General features: G+C 42.3%; 12 non-coding genes across 12 annotated transcripts; all 12 read left to right on the top strand.

The window, feature by feature from the left end:
• The first annotated feature begins 8,414 nt into the window (after positions 1-8,414).
• Positions 8,415-8,489, top strand: Trnas-cga (transfer RNA serine (anticodon CGA)). Its single transcript has one exon. It is a non-coding gene; the product is annotated as a tRNA-Ser (tRNA).
• Positions 8,490-8,715: 226 nt separating this feature from the next.
• Trnas-cga (transfer RNA serine (anticodon CGA)) lies at positions 8,716-8,790 on the top strand. The gene has a single exon. It is a non-coding gene; the product is annotated as a tRNA-Ser (tRNA).
• A 226-nt stretch (positions 8,791-9,016) lies between these two features.
• Trnas-cga (transfer RNA serine (anticodon CGA)) lies at positions 9,017-9,091 on the top strand. The gene has a single exon. It is a non-coding gene; the product is annotated as a tRNA-Ser (tRNA).
• A 226-nt stretch (positions 9,092-9,317) lies between these two features.
• Positions 9,318-9,392, top strand: Trnas-cga (transfer RNA serine (anticodon CGA)). The gene has a single exon. It is a non-coding gene; the product is annotated as a tRNA-Ser (tRNA).
• A 226-nt stretch (positions 9,393-9,618) lies between these two features.
• Trnas-cga (transfer RNA serine (anticodon CGA)) lies at positions 9,619-9,693 on the top strand. Its single transcript has one exon. It is a non-coding gene; the product is annotated as a tRNA-Ser (tRNA).
• A 226-nt stretch (positions 9,694-9,919) lies between these two features.
• Positions 9,920-9,994, top strand: Trnas-cga (transfer RNA serine (anticodon CGA)). The gene has a single exon. It is a non-coding gene; the product is annotated as a tRNA-Ser (tRNA).
• A 226-nt stretch (positions 9,995-10,220) lies between these two features.
• Trnas-cga (transfer RNA serine (anticodon CGA)) lies at positions 10,221-10,295 on the top strand. The gene has a single exon. It is a non-coding gene; the product is annotated as a tRNA-Ser (tRNA).
• Positions 10,296-10,521: 226 nt separating this feature from the next.
• Positions 10,522-10,596, top strand: Trnas-cga (transfer RNA serine (anticodon CGA)). Its single transcript has one exon. It is a non-coding gene; the product is annotated as a tRNA-Ser (tRNA).
• A 226-nt stretch (positions 10,597-10,822) lies between these two features.
• Trnas-cga (transfer RNA serine (anticodon CGA)) lies at positions 10,823-10,897 on the top strand. Its single transcript has one exon. It is a non-coding gene; the product is annotated as a tRNA-Ser (tRNA).
• Positions 10,898-11,123: 226 nt separating this feature from the next.
• Positions 11,124-11,198, top strand: Trnas-cga (transfer RNA serine (anticodon CGA)). Its single transcript has one exon. It is a non-coding gene; the product is annotated as a tRNA-Ser (tRNA).
• Positions 11,199-11,424: 226 nt separating this feature from the next.
• Positions 11,425-11,499, top strand: Trnas-cga (transfer RNA serine (anticodon CGA)). The gene has a single exon. It is a non-coding gene; the product is annotated as a tRNA-Ser (tRNA).
• Positions 11,500-11,725: 226 nt separating this feature from the next.
• On the top strand, positions 11,726-11,800 carry Trnas-cga (transfer RNA serine (anticodon CGA)). Its single transcript has one exon. It is a non-coding gene; the product is annotated as a tRNA-Ser (tRNA).
• The last annotated feature ends 8,491 nt before the right edge of the window (positions 11,801-20,291 follow it).

The raw sequence follows: 20,291 nt of genomic DNA, 5'->3' as shown, positions 1-20,291 counted from the left end.
TATCACAAGTCTTCCAGACCTCTGTTAAACAATGACCAATACTGGATTCCCCATGTTTTACCTATCGACTCCCATCGTGTAAGCAGACAAGTCCTCTGCCCTCAGTGTACTCTTTCCGCATATATGCCCTCTCTGGTGCATTTACCAGTGAAATTCCAACTTCCCTATTATGTTCATGCTCTTCCTCTAGTTTCTCCAGAGCTAGCTTAAACTTTCTATACGCTGAATCAGTCCTGCTAACGACCATTGCTTTTTAGATTTCTTCACATTTTTCCTGTAACCATTTCGCCTTCATTCCTTTGCTCCCATGCACTCCATATTTATTTCGTTTCTAAGTGACTTCAAAATGTCTCTGAGCACTATGGGACTTAACTTCTGAGGTCATCAGTCCCCTAGAACTTAGAAATACTGAAACTTAACTAACCTAAGGACATCACACACATCCATGCCCGAGGCAGGATTCAAACATGCGACCATAACGGTTGCGCGGTTCCAGACTGTAGCGCCTAGAACCGCTCGGCCACTCCGGCCGACCCTAAGTGACTTATATTGCTGTATTCCTGTCATTCTCTGAATATTTTTGTACTTCCTTCTTTTGTCAAGCAGTGGAAGTATTTCTTCTGTTACCTTCCTTGTACCACTGTTTGTCAGTCCTGATTCTGTAATTGTCCTCTACAGAGATCTCCTTTTCTCTTCAACTGAACTGTCTACTGTGGTATTCATTATCGCCATATCTACAGTCTTAGGGTACTGCAACCACACTTCATCATTCATCACTACTTCAGTATCCCAATTCTTTCCACAGTGGTTCTTTGGGACGACTCTCTTGAGCTTCAGTCTTCTCTTCATCATTACCAAATTGTGAACTGAGACTATATCTGCTCCTCGTTATGCCTTACAAAACAAGAGCTATTTCTGATTCGAGAATCTCGGTCCGACCATGAGGTAATCCAGTTGTAATCTTTTAGTGTCTTCTGGAGTATGCCAAGTAAACCACCGTACAAAAGTTAAAATATTATAGAACTTTTGTTTTCAGTTTATCTGCAACACAGAAAGCAGTATGCGTTAAGTAATGTCCATTACACACAAATGGGCACTTCTGAATTTCTAGCAATTAAATATTGCATGCAACAGTGTTCTGTATTCGGTTCCTTGTTGTTTCTATAATGATATACATTAATGATTTTCCATTTGAACAGTCAAATATTAATCCTTTGTCCCTTATGCAGATTATGCCCATAAAGGAATAAACAATTCAGTTAGTTCTTTACTGCATAGGGAGATAGTCTGATCTTGGAAAAAATTAACATATAGTTCAAAGTAAATGGACTTTAATTAAATTTGACAAGTTTTAGTAAATGGAATACAGTACTTATCACATAACTCCAGAACAAACAAGTATTTCAAACAATGAAATACAAGCAGTATATAGTGTTCATTTCTTGGGACAATCCACAGAAACAACGTTTATGGGTAAATCCACATTCCAGATTTATAAAGTACTCTAGTCCAGCTAAGTTTTTTGTACCTATAGTTACAACTATGGGTGATGACAAATCGAAGAAAATGGTTTATACTGTGTATTTCCATTCCTTAATTATTTATAGTTTCATTTTTTTTCAGATCCGGTACTTACAATGTAAAGATGTTTGGAATACAGTAGCATTTTGTAGAATTATATCTGGTGTTACCCTAGAACAACCTACAAAGACTGATGCAAGAAACTTTGCATATTGACAACATTATCACAATTTCTATGTCGTGCACAATCTTTCTGTTTTCTCAGATAATAGTACAAAGTGTGATTATATTACTTGAGCCAAGAACAATCTCTATAAATACTTAAAGCGTTTACAGTTAGAACAATGTGGTGTCCAATAAATGAGTACAAGTGTGATCAACAACCTATAAGAAAATATGAAACGTCTCGTGGCTGATATAGAGGAACTAAGACTGGTTTAAAAAGCTTTCTGTTGGATAACACTTTCTTCTCTATCGAAAAGTATATTTATAGGGACTTAAAATTAATATATTAAGCTATAATATCAATTACATCTAATATGTAATCAAGTTATATTATTGTATTGTATATTATATCCCAAGGTTCAAATGGCTCTGAGCACTACGGGATGTAACATCTGAGGTCATCAGTCTCCTAGAACTTAGAACTACTTAAACCTAGCCAACCTAAGGACATCACACACATCCATGCCCGAGGAAGGATTCGAACCTGCGACCATAGCAGCAGCGCGGTTCCGGACTGAAGCTCCTAGAACCGCTCGGCCACAGCGGCCGGCCATATCCCAAGGACTTTACCCTATCATATTCATGGAATATGAATCATGGAATGTAATGAGATGTAACAGCAGCACTAGTGTATCAGCCTTATCAGGGGATATGTTACCAGGTAAGTCCACCCTGTCACCAGACATAGCTTCCTCTTCAAAAGGATTGTGTTGGTGTTATCACATTACTTGTTTAATTCAGTTGAATCAATACCATTGTTTTTGTATAGCGTGTAGGTACAATATAATAGGACTCTCCGTCACATTAACCAGGTTGTGGATCAGTAAGAAAGCGTCAGGCTGCAAATGAAAAATGTATAGTGTTCAAGCGACAGTCGGTTCTACAATTTATTTCTGGTAACTGTCACCTTTGGCATCTAAAACAATGATTTTTACTTCTGAAAAACCCTAAGTTGCCCTGTAATTTGGAGTCAAAGCGGAACTTTAGAGCCTCCTCTGCCTCACTATGTAAGATGCATCAGAGATTGGAGGAAGATAAGATCGTATCACCTCTACTAGTACCATGCACAGTAATGCACTGTAACATTCAAACAAATTTTCAGTTTGAGGACAGCTTTACTTACGGAATCAAACTGGTAATGGAATGCGTAGCCAGAGATTTAGAGGGTTGCAGAATACTGTTCAACTGCTACTTCCTTGCACAGTTTCTGATTGTCAGTCACAATATGCTACAATACTCCATGACTGACAAATTTCCATACATTCATTGACTATTATTTATTTACAAAGTGAAATAGCTTCTGTAAACTTTTAATGAGAGAAATTCCTGATTAATATTACACATCAAATAATTATAATGTTTGTGACTGGATTTCATTGTTTCAGTACTGCCACAAGGCGACTGAGCTTTGATTCACAGTAGTGCCATGGATTTTTATTTGGTGGAAGAACTGGTACAGGGTGCACTCAGCCACGTAAGGCAAACTGAGTGACTACTCGACCGATTAGTAGCGGTTTCAAGGTCAAGTAGCTCGACAACGACCGGGAGAACAGTGTGGTCCATGTACACCCCAAACCGCATCCGATGACGCCATTCGCAGAGGATGACACAGTGATCGGTCGGACCCGACTGGCCTGTATAGGACCAAAACGTGAAACTTTACATAACAGAATTACTTATTCTTATTACAGAATGCAGTTTACCTTAAACCACGCAGATGAAAAATACCGTGTAACACCACGCCAGTATGGCGACTTGGGTGTCCTTAACCTTACCCAGTAATCCTACCAGGGAAATGGGACCTACAGTTTCGTGTGTAATCCGAACCACATGTTGTTCCTGGTGAATCATCACATCGTTAAGAGGCAAAGGCAGACTGAAATGCGCTACCTGACAAAAATGTGAAGCACTCAGAAGGCGAGGAGGAAACCAGATGAAACTACAAGAGTTGAGTGGGTATCTGGTGTTATATCACTGATTACAAAATCGAGCCTAAGTCCGCCTCCATAGCTGAGCAGTCAACGTAGATAGCAGCCATGTGGAAGACCTGGGTTCGATTCCCAGTATTGGCAAGGATTTTTCCTGGTATGAGGTGCTAATTAAGGAGCTACATGAATGAGAAGTAGCGGCTATACTATGTGGGATGTTGGCAAAATGACTGGGAGGGCAGTGTGCTGACCATGTGCACCTCCACACTGCATCTGCATGACGCCACAAGGCAGAGGATGACACGGTGTCCATTTGACGTCCCTTGTGTCTTCAAGACCTGGACGAGAAGTTCGTAAAAAATCGAGTCAAATTTACAAAGAACTTGGCAATATGAGTCCACTTATCAAAATGACTTTGGGCCCCCTCCGGCTAGGATACATGTACTGATTCTGTTGTAAGGGTACCATCCAGCCATTGTATCATCTCCTCGGGAAAGCAGCCCCAAATCTGTCGTAACTGTTGCTTGATGACCTAGTTACTGGTATTGGGATCGAGTTGATATCCGAGCTGGTCCCAGCCATGTTCTATCGCTGATAAATCTGGGGATCGCACTGGCGCAGGAGTACTTAAACATCGTGCAGGCAGTTCATAGATACACACTCCATGTGTGGACCAGCATTGTCCTGTGTAAAAATGGCTCTGTGGTACTGGCACACGTGAGGTCGCAGGATGTCCGTGGCGTATTGTTGTGCTGTCAGAGCCCGCTCAGTCACTACCACCTGTGTCCTGAAGACATACCCAACAGATACCCGCACAATGCCGCCAGGAGTAACACTGCTGTGCCACCAAAATACCTTACAACAAGTCAATCACCATCTCCCCAAACAGAACATCGTTTTATCCACTAAAAAGCATTGGAGAATGGGAGATCTTCCCGGGTAGCTACCGTACTTTTCGATGATGGTCAACTGGGGTAGTGAAGAACTGTGATTCATTGCTGAACACAATGATACACCATTCATCAGTGGTCTACGCTCCCTGATCACGACACAACTCCAAAAACTGTCGTTTGGATTGTGGTGTCAACAGCAGCCTTCATATGGGATGGTAATTCTATAACGCAGCTGCTGCTACTCTCCAACCAATGATGTACAGTAGTGCGTTCATTACTTCATCGTAAATGGTAGGCGCAGATGTGAAGGGGTTGCAACGAATGCGGCAAGCCTCCCTTGTGGTAATCAGACATGCTCGACGAGTATACGGAATCTCTGCGTCCTTTACAGTGACAATATCTGACAGTGTTTCCACCACTTACATACCCTACTACGCCTAGTAATAACACTAAACATGAACAACACGAATATACTCTGTTGACCGTTCTACTGGAGTTAGAGAATTGCAACTCTGACCATTCACATACCCACCAATGGTGCATACGTATTTTCAAAGTTTGTGTCCATGAAGCAGCACATTTTAAAAAGTATCGATCACGCGAAACTCAGCTTGACCTTTTCTCGCATGATATGCTTCGAACTATGAATGAACGCAACAGGCAGATTCCATATTCCTAGGTATACGAAAAGCATTTGACATGGCGCCCCCACTGCAGACTGTTAACGAAGGTATGAGCATACGGAACAGGTTCCCAGATATGTGAGTGGCTCGAAGATTTCTTAAGTAACAGAACCCAGTACGCTGTCCTCCACGGCGAGTGTTCATCAGAGACAAGAATATCGTCAGGAATGCTCCAGAGAAGTGTCATTTTCTGTAAACATAAATGATCTGGCAGTAAAGATAAATGGCAATATGCGGTTGTTTGCTAATGATGCTATGACGTACAGGAAGACGACTTCGATGAGTGACTCTAGGAAGATACAAGATGACGTAAGCAAAATTTCTAGCTGGTTTAATGCAGATTAGTAGGAAAAATAAACTCGTCATGTTCGAATACACTGAGGTGACAACAGTCATGGAATACTTCCTAATATCGTGTTGGACTGCCTTTTGCCCAGCATGTATCTGGGAACCAATTCCGTCTGCTCGTATGCAACAAGACGTGGCATGGACTCAACAAGTCATTGCAAGTCCACAGCAGAAGTATTGAGTCATGCTCTCTCTATAATTGTCCATAAGTCTTGCCGGTGCAGGATTTTGTGCAACAACTGACCTCTCGATTGCCGGCCGCTGTGCCGGAGCGGTTCTAGGCGCTTCAGTCCGGAACCGCGCTGCTGCTTACGGTCGCAGGTTCGAATCCTGCCTCGGGCATGGATGTGTGTGATGCCCTTAGGTTAGTTAGGTTTAAGTACTTCTAAGTCTAGGGGACTGATGACCTAAGATGTTAAGTCCCATAGTGATTAGAGCAATTCGAACCATTTTTGGCCTCTCGATTATGTCCCATAAATGTTCGATGGGATTCAAGTGGGGCGATCTGGCTGGCCAAATTATTCTATTTAAATACAGCCCACACCATTATAAAGCCACCATCAGCTTACACAGAGCCGCGTTGCTAACTTTGTGGAATCTGCGCCATACTCGAAAGCTACCATCAGCTCTTACCAACTGGAATCGGGACTCATCTGACCATGTGAGGGTTTTCCAGTCGCCTAGGGTCCCACCGATATAGTCACGAGCTCAGGAGAAGCGCTGCAGTCGATGCTTTTGGTGAACGAACTCACGTCGGCCGTCTGCTGACATAGCTCATTAACTCCAAATTTCAACCGCACTGTCCCAACAGATACATTCGTTGTATGTCCACTTTGATTTCTGTGGTCGTTTCACGCAGTGTCTCTCCGTTGTTTTCGCACTGACAATTCTGCTGCTCTCGGCTGTTAAGTGAAAGCAGTCGGCCATTGCGTTGACCGTGGTGAGGTAATGCCTGGATATCGGAATATTGAATTCCCTAACTGTTTCCGAAATAGAATGTCCCATGCATTGGCTCGAACCGTTCCATATTCAGTCTGCTAAATCCAGTTGTGGGGTGATAATCAGATCAGAAACATTTTCACGCGAATCACGTGAGTACAAGTGACAGTTCTGCCAATGCACTACCTATCGTCATCTGTATGTTTGCATGTCGTTATTCCACGACTTTTGTCACCTCTGTGTACAGCATTGGTAGTGTGCCGCTTGACACAGTCACGTCGATTAAATATCTAGACGTAACATTGCAAAGCGATATTAAATGGAAAGAACGTGTAAGTGTTGTAGTAGGGAAGGCGAATGGTCGACTTCGGTTTATTGAGAGAATTTTAGGGCAGAATGGTTCATCTGCAAGGGAGACCTAACATAGGACAGTAGTGCGACCCATTCCTGAGTACTGCTCGAGTGTTTGGTATCCTCATCACGTCGGAGTAAAGAAGCACATCGAAGCAATCCAGAGACGGGCTGCTAGATTTTTTTATTGGTAGGTTATAACACGCAAATATTACGTACGTGCTTCAGGAACTTAAATGACAATCCCTGAAGGGAAGGCGACGCTCTTTTCGAGAAACATTAGCGAGAAAATTTAGGGAACCTATATTTGAAGCTGACTGCAGAACGATTCTACTGCTTCCAATACATTTCCCGTAAGGAAGATAAGATGAGACTAATTAGGGCTCGTAAGGAGGGACACAAACAGATCTATTTGCGAGTGGAGTGGTAAAGGAAATGACTAGTAGTAATACAGGGCCCCTCCGCCATGCACCGTACGGTGGCTTGTGGAGTACGTATGTAGTTATTACGTTACCACCCGACCATGTCTTCTGGGTGCTTCACTTTTTTTGGCAGGGAATGTATATCGTGGTCTGCCTGGGCTTGAATTCCACGAACTTTCTGTTTTTAGGCACGTACTTTAGCGCTAGACCACGAGTCTCGACGCCATAGAGATACGTTCCCCTATTTAAGCGTTAGGATACTACACATAGCTGTTCTATATGCATATGCTAAGGCAAAAATTTCCTATACAGCTAATATAGTATTTGCAAGATGGGACGCTCTTTAGAGACAACGCGTTATAACATCGTCCTCACGGTGCACGTGAAAAGACTAGCTCCTGCTCGATGTCAAAAATGAATCTCCCATGTTCCGGCGTCACGCAATATGACCACGTCCAAACACCCAATTATCAAGCGTCTTACCTATCCTTCACTCAAATATCACATGAAATCAAATACCCCAGTCAACTAATACTAAAAACGAGGGAAAAAAACGTGTAGTTGCAAATTTTTGTAGAATTCTAAAAGGGAATGTCACGACCATCGTACTAAAAATACCACGGGTGGGGTTTGAGCGTGGGAATGGGAGACATTTGAAGGTCACTTTTTTATGTTTCTTTAAATAATTTGAAAATGGCGGCTTCTAACGAAAATGTTTCTCAGTAAAAAATTAAACTACATTAAATTTCCAGAATGAGATTTTCACTCTGCAGCGGAGTGTGCGCTGATATGAAACTTTCCTGGCAGATTAAAACTGTGTGCCCAACCGAGACTCGAACTCGGGACCTTGGTCCCGAGTTCGAGTCTCGGTCGGGCACACAGTTTTAATCTGCCAGGAAAGTTTCATATCAGCGCACACTCCGCTGCAGAGTGAAAATCTCATTCTGGAAACATCCCCCAGGCTGTGGCTAAGCCATGTCTCCGCAGTATCCTTTCTTTCAGGAGTGCTAGTTCTGCAAGGTTCGCAGGAGAGCTTCTGTAAAGTTTGGAAGGTAGGAGACGGATACTGGCAGAAGTAAAGCTGTGAGTACCGGACGTGAGTCGTGCTTCGGTAGCTCAGTTGGTAGAGCACTTGCCCGCGAAAGGCAAAGGTCCCGAGTTCGAGTCTCGGTCGGGCACACAGTTTTAATCTGCCAGGAAAGTTTCATATCAGCGCACACTCCGCTGCAGAGTGAAAATCTCATTCTGGAAACATCCCCCAGGCTGTGGCTAAGCCATGTCTCCGCAGTATCCTTTCTTTCAGGAGTGCTAGTTCTGCAAGGTTCGCAGGAGAGCTTCTGTAAAGTTTGGAAGGTAGGAGACGGATACTGGCAGAAGTAAAGCTGTGAGTACCGGACGTGAGTCGTGCTTCGGTAGCTCAGTTGGTAGAGCACTTGCCCGCGAAAGGCAAAGGTCCCGAGTTCGAGTCTCGGTCGGGCACACAGTTTTAATCTGCCAGGAAAGTTTCATATCAGCGCACACTCCGCTGCAGAGTGAAAATCTAATTCTGGAAACATCCCCCAGGCTGTGGCTAAGCCATGTCTCCGCAGTATCCTTTCTTTCAGGAGTGCTAGTTCTGCAAGGTTCGCAGGAGAGCTTCTGTAAAGTTTGGAAGGTAGGAGACGGATACTGGCAGAAGTAAAGCTGTGAGTACCGGACGTGAGTCGTGCTTCGGTAGCTCAGTTGGTAGAGCACTTGCCCGCGAAAGGCAAAGGTCCCGAGTTCGAGTCTCGGTCGGGCACACAGTTTTAATCTGCCAGGAAAGTTTCATATCAGCGCACACTCCGCTGCAGAGTGAAAATCTAATTCTGGAAACATCCCCCAGGCTGTGGCTAAGCCATGTCTCCGCAGTATCCTTTCTTTCAGGAGTGCTAGTTCTGCAAGGTTCGCAGGAGAGCTTCTGTAAAGTTTGGAAGGTAGGAGACGGATACTGGCAGAAGTAAAGCTGTGAGTACCGGACGTGAGTCGTGCTTCGGTAGCTCAGTTGGTAGAGCACTTGCCCGCGAAAGGCAAAGGTCCCGAGTTCGAGTCTCGGTCGGGCACACAGTTTTGATCTGCCAGGAAAGTTTCATATCAGCGCACACTCCGCTGCAGAGTGAAAATATAATTCTGGAAACATCCCCCAGGCTGTGGCTAAGCCATGTCTCCGCAGTATCCTTTCTTTCAGGAGTGCTAGTTCTGCAAGCTTCGCAGGAGAGCTTCTGTAAAGTTTGGAAGGTAGGAGACGGATACTGGCAGAAGTAAAGCTGTGAGTACCGGACGTGAGTCGTGCTTCGGTAGCTCAGTTGGTAGAGCACTTGCCCGCGAAAGGCAAAGGTCCCGAGTTCGAGTCTCGGTCGGGCACACAGTTTTAATCTGCCAGGAAAGTTTCATATCAGCGCACACTCCGCTGCAGAGTGAAAATCTCATTCTGGAAACATCCCCCAGGCTGTGGCTAAGCCATGTCTCCGCAGTATCCTTTCTTTCAGGAGTGCTAGTTCTGCAAGGTTCGCAGGAGAGCTTCTGTAAAGTTTGGAAGGTAGGAGACGGATACTGGCAGAAGTAAAGCTGTGAGTACCGGACGGGAGTCGTGCTTCGGTAGCTCAGTTGGTAGAGCACTTGCCCGCGAAAGGCAAAGGTCCCGAGTTCGAGTCTCGGTCGGGCACACAGTTTTAATCTGCCAGGAAAGTTTCATATCAGCGCACACTCCGCTGCAGAGTGAAAATCTCATTCTGGAAACATCCCCCAGGCTGTGGCTAAGCCATGTCTCCGCAGTATCCTTTCTTTCAGGGGTGCTAGTTCTACAAGGTTCGCAGGAGAACTTCTGTAAAGTTTGGAAGGTAGGAGACGGATACTGGCAGAAGTAAAGCTGTGAGTACCGGACGTGAGTCGTGCTTCGGTAGCTCAGTTGGTAGAGCACTTGCCCGCGAAAGGCAAAGGTCCCGAGTTCGAGTCTCGGTCGGGCACACAGTTTTAATCTGCCAGGAAAGTTTCATATCAGCGCACACTCCGCTGCAGAGTGAAAATCTAATTCTGGAAACATCCCCCAGGCTGTGGCTAAGCCATGTCTCCGCAGTATCCTTTCTTTCAGGAGTGCTAGTTCTGCAAGGTTCGCAGGAGAGCTTCTGTAAAGTTTGGAAGGTAGGAGACGGATACTGGCAGAAGTAAAGCTGTGAGTACCGGACGTGAGTCGTGCTTCGGTAGCTCAGTTGGTAGAGCACTTGCCCGCGAAAGGCAAAGGTCCCGAGTTCGAGTCTCGGTCGGGCACACAGTTTTAATCTGCCAGGAAAGTTTCATATCAGCGCACACTCCGCTGCAGAGTGAAAATCTCATTCTGGAAACATCCCCCAGGCTGTGGCTAAGCCATGTCTCCGCAGTATCCTTTCTTTCAGGAGTGCTAGTTCTGCAAGGTTCGCAGGAGAGCTTCTGTAAAGTTTGGAAGGTAGGAGACGGATACTGGCAGAAGTAAAGCTGTGAGTACCGGACGTGAGTCGTGCTTCGGTAGCTCAGTTGGTAGAGCACTTGCCCGCGAAAGGCAAAGGTCCCGAGTTCGAGTCTCGGTCGGGCACACAGTTTTAATCTGCCAGGAAAGTTTCATATCAGCGCACACTCCGCTGCAGAGTGAAAATCTCATTCTGGAAACATCCCCCAGGCTGTGGCTAAGCCATGTCTCCGCAGTATCCTTTCTTTCAGGGGTGCTAGTTCTGCAAGGTTCGCAGGAGAACTTCTGTAAAGTTTGGAAGGTAGGAGACGGATACTGGCAGAAGTAAAGCTGTGAGTACCGGACGGGAGTCGTGCTTCGGTAGCTCAGTTGGTAGAGCACTTGCCCGCGAAAGGCAAAGGTCCCGAGTTCGAGTCTCGGTCGGGCACACAGTTTTAATCTGCCAGGAAAGTTTCATATCAGCGCACACTCCGCTGCAGAGTGAAAATCTCATTCTGGAAACATCCCCCAGGCTGTGGCTAAGCCATGTCTCCGCAGTATCCTTTCTTTCAGGAGTGCTAGTTCTGCAAGGTTCGCAGGAGAGCTTCTGTATAGTTTGGAAGGTAGGAGACGGATACTGGCAGAAGTAAAGCTGTGAGTACCGGACGTGAGTCGTGCTTCGGTAGCTCAGTTGGTAGAGCACTTGCCCGCGAAAGGCAAAGGTCCCGAGTTCGAGTCTCGGTCGGGCACACAGTTTTAATCTGCCAGGAAAGTTTCATATCAGCGCACACTCCGCTGCAGAGTGAAAATCTCATTCTGGAAACATCCCCCAGGCTGTGGCTAAGCCATGTCTCCGCAGTATCCTTTCTTTCAGGAGTGCTAGTTCTGCAAGGTTCGCAGGAGAGCTTCTGTAAAGTTTGGAAGGTAGGAGACGGATACTGGCAGAAGTAAAGCTGTGAGTACCGGACGTGAGTCGTGCTTCGGTAGCTCAGTTGGTAGAGCACTTGCCCGCGAAAGGCAAAGGTCCCGAGTTCGAGTCTCGGTCGGGCACACAGTTTTAATCTGCCAGGAAAGTTTCATACATTAAATTTCTTACAAAAAAGGTACAATTTTTTCCCCTCTAGGACTAATAGTTTCTGTGTTGCAGCGGATTAAAGATTCACAGATTATTAGAAACAGTGTTTTAATGGCATAAAAGTAATGTTTACTGTGAAATGAAGTGGGTTAAGAGCAGATATTAAATCGAAGTGCAATACACAGCCTTATTAAGAGATGAAGTGTGTTCTGGAGGTGTAACAAGATGGAGAAATTAGGATGCAGGGTAGAAGCGCGAGGGTATTACGGTCGCTGGATTGTGATATGCACTTCCTTCCTTCAGACGTCTGCAAACTGGACAGCGAAAAAGCGATTTCCCACTTTATTTACACCACAATGTCTCAAGAACCAGTACTGGGTTTTCACAAAGTTATACAGACCTTTCTGCAACTCTCTTTGTGAATCAGAGGCAACAGAGTGCACCGGCACACCCAGGAGAGGGGTGGGGGATGAGAGGGGGAAGGTGGTATTTGTTTTCCACAAATAGCATCAAATATACATGAAATATAGGTATGAGATACTAGTAATATTAACGCAAGAAACACATATAGACAGAACCAGCAAGCAGTTATACACTGCTAGACGGGAAACCGATTCTAGTCATCCGGTACGGAATCTGTAGCATTCTTCTGGGAAAGACAACATCAACCACCACAAGCGCTACTATCTTTTCACTTTACAGGCAGACTATACTTACCCATTATTTACTGTTCAGTTCCCTTACGTGAGTAGGCATATTATTCTTATGTTCACAAAACAGTGTTGTTTTAAAAAAGAAAGATCGCTCTGGCGGAACTCTGCTTGCCCTTCTCTCACATGACAGACTGCCAACTATGGATTAAGGGAAACAGGCAGATTCCATATTTCTAGATTTCCGGAAGGCGTTTGACATGGTGCACCATTACAGGCTGTAAGCGGAGGTACAAGCATATGGAATAAGTTCACAGATATGTGAGTGGCTCCAAGATGGCGAGTGTTCATCAGAGATAAGGGTATCGTCGTTATTGGAACACCGTTTCTGCCCAAAAGTACCGTTATCCAAGATGGCGGCGATGACGTCATCCAAGAGGGCGGCGCAGACGTCATCCAATATAGCGGATTTTGGCGGGAAGTTTGAATATTGTTGGGAAAGTGCATTGACCACCTCGCCCATAAAAATGACAGGAACCCCAAATTACAAGAAGATAAAGCATCACACCAAAAAAATGGCGGAAGAAATGGATTTCTCTTTATTATTTAACCAGTTTCAAGTATGGGTGTTCGCCACAAGCTCTAGAGCCAAACTGACTTAGTTGATATCTTCGCCATCAGAGAGCGTCACCATGACATCATCCAAGATGGCGGATTTTGTCGGGAAGTTTGAATTTTGGCTTAAAGAAGGTCAACTGGGCTACCACCACTAAACTAACCCCCCTCCCCCCAGGAAATGGTGAGATGTTCAAATTCCAACATGATAATCCGTCACACCAAGGAAAATGGAGGGGAAAATGCACTTGTCTTTATTATTTAACCAATTTCAAGCAGATGTGTCCGTCACTGAGTCTGGCATTCAACTGACTTAGTTCATATCAGTGCTACCAGACGGTGCTCTCCTGACGTCAATCATGACGCAAGTACCGTTATTCAAGATGGCTGCATCCAGTGTATCCACCACCAAGAGATCGAGAGTCTACTTCATATTGCGACCACCAGAGGATGCTACTGTGACGTTATGTGACGACACAAGATCGTCTGCTATCTCTCGTGCGCGAGTGCGTTATAACAGAACACGAACCTCGCCAAAGGCCTGTGGGTGTCCGATCGCTTGCATCACACACCCCCAACCGCCACCTCCATACACACGCCAGACATAAACTTCTGCAAATAGGCTAACACCCACATCGCGCATCTAACCTATTAATTACCTAAGAACTTATTTGCATTTGTTTTAGTCATATTAAATAATTCAATTTGCAATTTCATATAGGTATGAAAAGGTGTTCACTATACTTTCAACTACCTAGTTTCAACTACTTTTCAAGGACCAGACTGCCACCTCTTCCTAGGAACCGTCGCCGAGTTTGAATTCTGGCAGCAAAGAAAGGTCACTTGCGTCTTCGCTACCAGCCTTAACAAAATTGGGGGGGGGGGGGGGGGAGGGGGGAAGGAAAGCTGCCAGCTGCCAGAGCCTGCAACATTCATCAATCCTCCGCAGTCGTCCTGTAAATCGATACCGTCTTGTGAGGTTGCTACTTTGTTATAGACAAACGCATCATCTGCGAACAATCTGATAGAGCATCCGACGCTTTCTACTAGATCAGTAATATATAATGTAACCAGTAACGGTTATATCACACTTTCTTAGGGCACTCTGAAATTATCCTTACATCTATTGATTTTGTTTCGTTACGAGCGACGTGTTGAGTTCTATCTGCAAGGTAGTCCGATTCTCGATAAGTACGTATTTTTTTCACTAAACGGCAGTGCAGGACTGTGTCAAATGCCTTCCTGAAGTCAAGGAAAACGGCTCAACCTGAGCGCGTTGAACACAGCGCTGTGGATTTCTTAGGGGAACAGAGCGAGCTGAAGTTCCAAGATTTCTGTTTGCAGAATCTGTGTTGATTTTTATAGAGATTTTCATTCTACAAAAATATCATAATTCTTGAGCATAAAACGTGTGCCACAGTTCTACAATACACTGACGTCAATGCTGTAATGAACTGTGTTTCCTGCACTTTTCCAGTCGCTAGTTATCCTTCGTTGCTAAAACTATCTAGAGAAACTGCTGCTAGAGGGGAGCAAGTTCTTTCCCAAAATCCTCATAGAATCTTATACATATCTCATCTCGTCCTGATGCCTTCCCACTACTAAGATATTGTAATTGCTTCTCTATTCAGTGATCGATTATCTCAATATCTGCCATTTCGACGTACATGTGATGACTGAAAGAAGGGACTCTGTGTTCCACAGTGAAACAGTTTTGGAAGACCGAATGCAGTACTTCAGCCTTCTCTCTGTTATCTCCCATTTGATGCTGCAGCGGTCTCTGAGTGAATTCCGAACGCTTACTGATTTTACATAATACCTCTTAGAGTATTTTCTCACATCAGTTGAAAATATTTCATTTTCAAAGTTACTGAACGCTTCTCCCATTGCTCACTTTACACTAATTTTCGCTTCGTTCAGCTTTTGTTTTTCACCTATATTTTGAGTTCTCTTGACTCTGAGATGAATCTCTCTTTGTTTGCAGAACAGTTTTCTAACACGACTATTAAACCACGGTGGAGCTTTCCAATATCCCAAGATCTTGCTCGGTACATATTTTTCGAAGGCACATTCAATGATGCTTTCGAATTTTTTCCAGTTCTGCTCCATCAATTTGTATCCTGTCACTCTCGCTAAGGAAAAATATATTCCTATCTTTCTTAGCATTCCTTGCAAAACCTGTAGTCATAGTTGCTATCACACCCTTGTGATCACTGATATCTTTCTCTATGTTAACTGATTCGAAAAGTTTAGGTCTGTTTGTTGAAAGGATGTTATCTTCACAAGTTGGTACTCTAAATCTGCTCAAAGTAATTTTCAGACAAGACATTCAGAAGAATGTCACATGAATCCCTTTCTATGGCACCAGTTTCGATAGCAAAACTCTGCCAATCCATACCAGCAATATCCCCCATTATAACACCACAACTAGCAAAATTAAAATTGATATTCTGTAAGTTCTCTTTCAAGCATCCTACCACTACAGCACCTGACCCAAGTGGTCTATAAAAGTATCCGACTACCATTTTTGACAGACTTTTGATGCTTAACTTCACCTACATTAATTCACATTTGGGATCTAGATAACCTCACTAGATATTATCAAGTTCTTTACTACAATAAATACGCCATCATCATTGGCGACTAACTCACCCTTGAGATAAATATTCCAATCTGAACTTAAGATTTTGTTGCTGTTCAGGTCTGGTTTCAGTTACCTTTCTGTTCATAATACTATCTGGGCATCATAACCTTCAATAAGCGATACTAATTCTTTGAACTTTCTTTGGATGTTCCTGCATTTTACTAAAATCATATGAACTTTTGCTGTATCCAAACTACGTGGGCGAGCATTCTCTGAGAACATTGTGGCTGACGTAACTTTGATTTTGGTAGGCAATTCGTCACTGAACACAAAGGAGGGGGGGGGGGGGGGGGGGAGGAGGAGTTCACTGACCTAAAATACCCCCATGTGCACGTCACATGTACTCTGCTACCGTAGTAACTGCTTCCTTGCATATAGTGCATCCATGACCCATAATGGGACGGTGTAATGTAATAACGAATGAGCATGTTTTGTTTTGTCAAATTTTAACTGCAGCATCAGATGCTGTTTAAGAAGTGTGGAATCAACTATGGACAAGTAGTGATAAAATACATACGAGAAGGATCTACCTAGACACAAAGGCTACTGCCTGCTACACACTGTGACAATAATGAACTTCAATTGTTGTAATAAATTTTAACTTCTTGTATACAGCTATTTTAACGATTACTCAGTCCACAGCTTACTATGGGAAAGTGATATGATTATGCAATGTGCATGTGTCTTCGTCAATTCATCGTATAAAAAGAGGTGTTAATGCCAAAATACCACATTAAAAAAAACTTCATTTGCTTTCTTTTCTACTAAAGGGAAATCTATTGCAGAAAACATAGATGAGTCTGAGTCTATTGAAAAAAATGCGAGTGGATGAGATGGTGAATTGCTTTATGAATCTTCAGTTACCCTTCCTGTCTTCGAATATAAAATGCCCTATTTCTGTTCTCTTCTAAGGTTGTCATCCTAAACAAAGTGTTGAATGTGAGATTAAGTACCAGCAAAAATGAGAGTATAAGTTGTACCTAGACTGCAATCAGAGTGGTTTTTTTTTTGCAAAATGTGTGAAATTCATTTCAAAAAAGATACTGAAGCTCTACAAAAAACAGGGGAGGGGGGGGGGTTCACTTCTGTATAGTTCACTAAATGCAGAAAAGCTGCTGGAAGCACAGGAAAAATAGAAAAGCACGCCAAGTCAAGAAAATATGCAAATACCGATGTACTTCAAAATTGTAAATTACAGTGATTAAACGCTCTAATTCATGTGCAGATAATTAAACAAAATAAGAACGAAAAAGTGTAAAATTGCGGAGCAGTGTCTCCTTTAATTCGAAGTGTGTATTATCTGTGTAAGAAAGAAATCATCCACACAACAAAATATGAACTTCTAATTCGTAAGATAGTACTAAAAAGCTACGTTAATCTTGAAAAGTGTACTATATTTCAGAGTGAATAGTCTACATATTTTAGGAAATATACTGCTTCAGAATTATTAAATTGTGTTGGTGGGGTTGTAGAGGATAAAGATGAAACAATTCTTCATGGCAAATACTTTTCCTTAATGGCAGACGAATGTAAAAGTGTTTCTAACCAAAGTCAGTTGTCTTTACTAGTTAGTTGTGTTGTACTGTCTCCATCATTTGAAGTGAAGGAAAGGCTTTCTTGTATGGTTGAATTGAAGAGTAAACAGTTTAATCTGTATTTACAGCAACTGATAGTGAACTAAAGAAACAAAATCTTTCTTATGGCAAATTAGTAACATAGTCTTTCAATGGCGCTGCTTATTTTAATGGCTCTGTCACTGAGGTCTGTGCTGAGTTAACAGAGAGTTGCCATGCATTCAGTGTAGAGGACATGTTTTGCCAACTGCTGCCACCAACTGTAGAAATAAATGCCCTACAATAAAATGCACATCATGTATTGTTAAGGACAATTATGCACCTTTTCATGCTTCTCTTTCACGAAAAAATGTATTGTGTGAAATTCAGTGAGCTTTAGACAACCTCTTTCAGAAATACCTGATGCTGTTGCATTCCACTGGGCACAGTTCTTGCTATACTCCTAAACTACAAGACCATTATGACGACATATGAACATATGCACAGGTTCATGCGGATTTAGCAAGTTTAGCAAGAAAGATCTTGTTAGAAATAATGAGTTACAATGTCATCGTAGATTTACTGATTTTGGACAATACATTAAACGCTGCCTAAAACTTAAGTACAGTTTTTGCAAAAACAATCATTCAAAATTTCACAACCCTCTGTACTTGTTTCTGGAACTCTAGAACATTTAAGACACATCGATTGCCTTTGCAGTTGTGATGAAACAATGAATAAAATTAAAAAACTGCGAGTAGATGCAACAGAAGTTAAAAGTGTGTTACTCACAGAGGATAGGAAACAGACTATGGGAAATGTAGGAAAATTTGTGAAAAGTATAATTCATAAGCAACAGTTCAGTGACAAGAATGTGAAAGTGAAAGAACGAAGTGTATACTTTGAAAATTAAAACATTTCAAGAATTTAATGATAAAAATTGTGAAGAACTGTGTATGATGTTATGACTTAAAAATGTTGACTCTGATTTTGCAGACTTGTGTTCTTTTAAGTACATTGCTTGTAATAAATCAGAAGATTAGTCTTCTGACAATGCTTCTTTTATTTTAAGGACAGATATCACCCATGAAGCACTAGGGACACTCACTAAATGTGTGCTGTCCATTCCCAGTTCCACTTTCAGTGTAGAAAGTTCATTCAGCACAGTGAATAAGTTGGTGACAAAAGTAAGAAATGGGATGGGTTAGGATAGCTGTCAAGCTTCTGTAAAGGTTTTAACAGCAGGGGCGAAGGACCCACTGAGAGTTTCATAGATGGATAAGCAGATAGTTGTAAAAGTGAATCAATGATTAGTTTGCTGTAAATCTAAGTTATTGCACACAATAATATTATTTTATTGATTCTCATAACTTTATTCTAGCTAATTAATTAACTTAGGCTATACCTATTTATTATTTATGCATTATGGAATTAAGCATCAGATATCGAGGGAATTTTTCAAATGTTAGCACCATTGCCACTTTTTAAGTATGGTATCACTAAAATCTGAAGCCTACAACATCGCCCCCTAATCAAGCTTAATATTCTCCCCTCTCCTCCTCCGCCTCCCCCCAGAGGAAAGCAGCTATATCCATCACCGAGAAATGTCTTTTATTTCAGTGAGAATGGTCCCCTTACAACTAATTCCAAACAGGTTTATAGCCCAGTCAAAGGGTGTTTCTTAGAGGAAAGTTTTGTAGAAGTATTTTCATAAGCTTTCAATATATTTTTGAGAGTGATGAATCCAAATTTTCAAATTACTATGAAAATTTCGACATAGAAGCCGGGCAAAAATGGTAAAAACTACAAAAAATTTGACTTCTTTGGGTCTTTTGCTTATATCTCAGAAACAATGCAGCTGACTATTTATGAAAATAAAGTGGACATCTCCCACAAAATAGGATTCCATAACCTTTTTTGTCAGACCAACCATATGGTGTGTAGAGCATGTTGAAGTTAGCATAATTTTGGATGTCATGACTGAAACCTAACACCTCATCCCTCAGTATGCTATGATGCTCATTCAAATGGCAAATGAAATCTTTCATCACTCTTACAATTAAAAAGTTTTCAAATAACATATGTAAATGATGTAATAATTATGCTTTGTCTTGCTTTTCATAACAATAATAACAATTACTGTAATATTATATTACTAATAAAATAATTTTAAAGAAATTTCGAAGAAGTTTCGTCCCCTTCCTCCGCACAATGAAAATATGTTAGGTATGTTACAGCTAAGTTAGGTAATAGATGATTAATTTTAGTTCATATCAGATAACGTTAGGTGTTTTCTTTGATTTAACGAAGGCTTTTGACTGCGTTGACCACAAAATATTACTGCAGAAGCTGGACCATTATGGAGTAAGGGGAGTAGCTTACAATTGGTTCGCCTCTTACTTTAAGAACAGAAAGCAGAAGGTAATTCTCCGCAATATTGAGAGTGGTAGTGATGTTCAGTCCCAATGGGGCACTGTTAAGTGAGGCGTTCCCCAAGCGTTGGTGCTGGGGCCATTGCTGTTTCTTATTTACATAAATGATATGCCTTCCAGTATTACAAGTGATTCAAAAATATTTCTGTTTGCTGATGATACCAGCTTGGTAGTGAAGGATCTTGTGTGTAATATTGAAACAGTATCAAATAATGTAGTTCATGAAATAAGTTCATGGCTTGTGGAAAACAATTTGATGCTAAATCACAGTAAGATTGAGTTTTTACAGTTTCTAACTCACAATTCAACAAGAATTGATATTTTAATCAGACAGAATGGGCATACTATAAGCGAGACGGAACAGTTCAAGTTCCTAGGCGTTCGGATAGATAGTAAGTTGTTGTGGAAAGCCCATGTTCAGGATCTTGTTCAGAAACTAAATGCCGCTTTATTTACCATTAGAACAGTATCTGAAATATGTGGCATTTCAACACGAAAAGTAGTCTACTTCGCATATTTTCATACGCTTGTGTCATATGGTATTATTTTTGGGGTGATTCTTCTGATTCAAAA

The sequence above is a fragment of the Schistocerca gregaria genome, chromosome X (assembly GCF_023897955.1).
Source record: "Schistocerca gregaria isolate iqSchGreg1 chromosome X, iqSchGreg1.2, whole genome shotgun sequence".
In the NCBI taxonomy this organism is placed as follows: Eukaryota; Metazoa; Arthropoda; class Insecta; order Orthoptera; family Acrididae; genus Schistocerca; species Schistocerca gregaria.
This window is presented reverse-complemented; position numbering and strand designations above follow the sequence as displayed.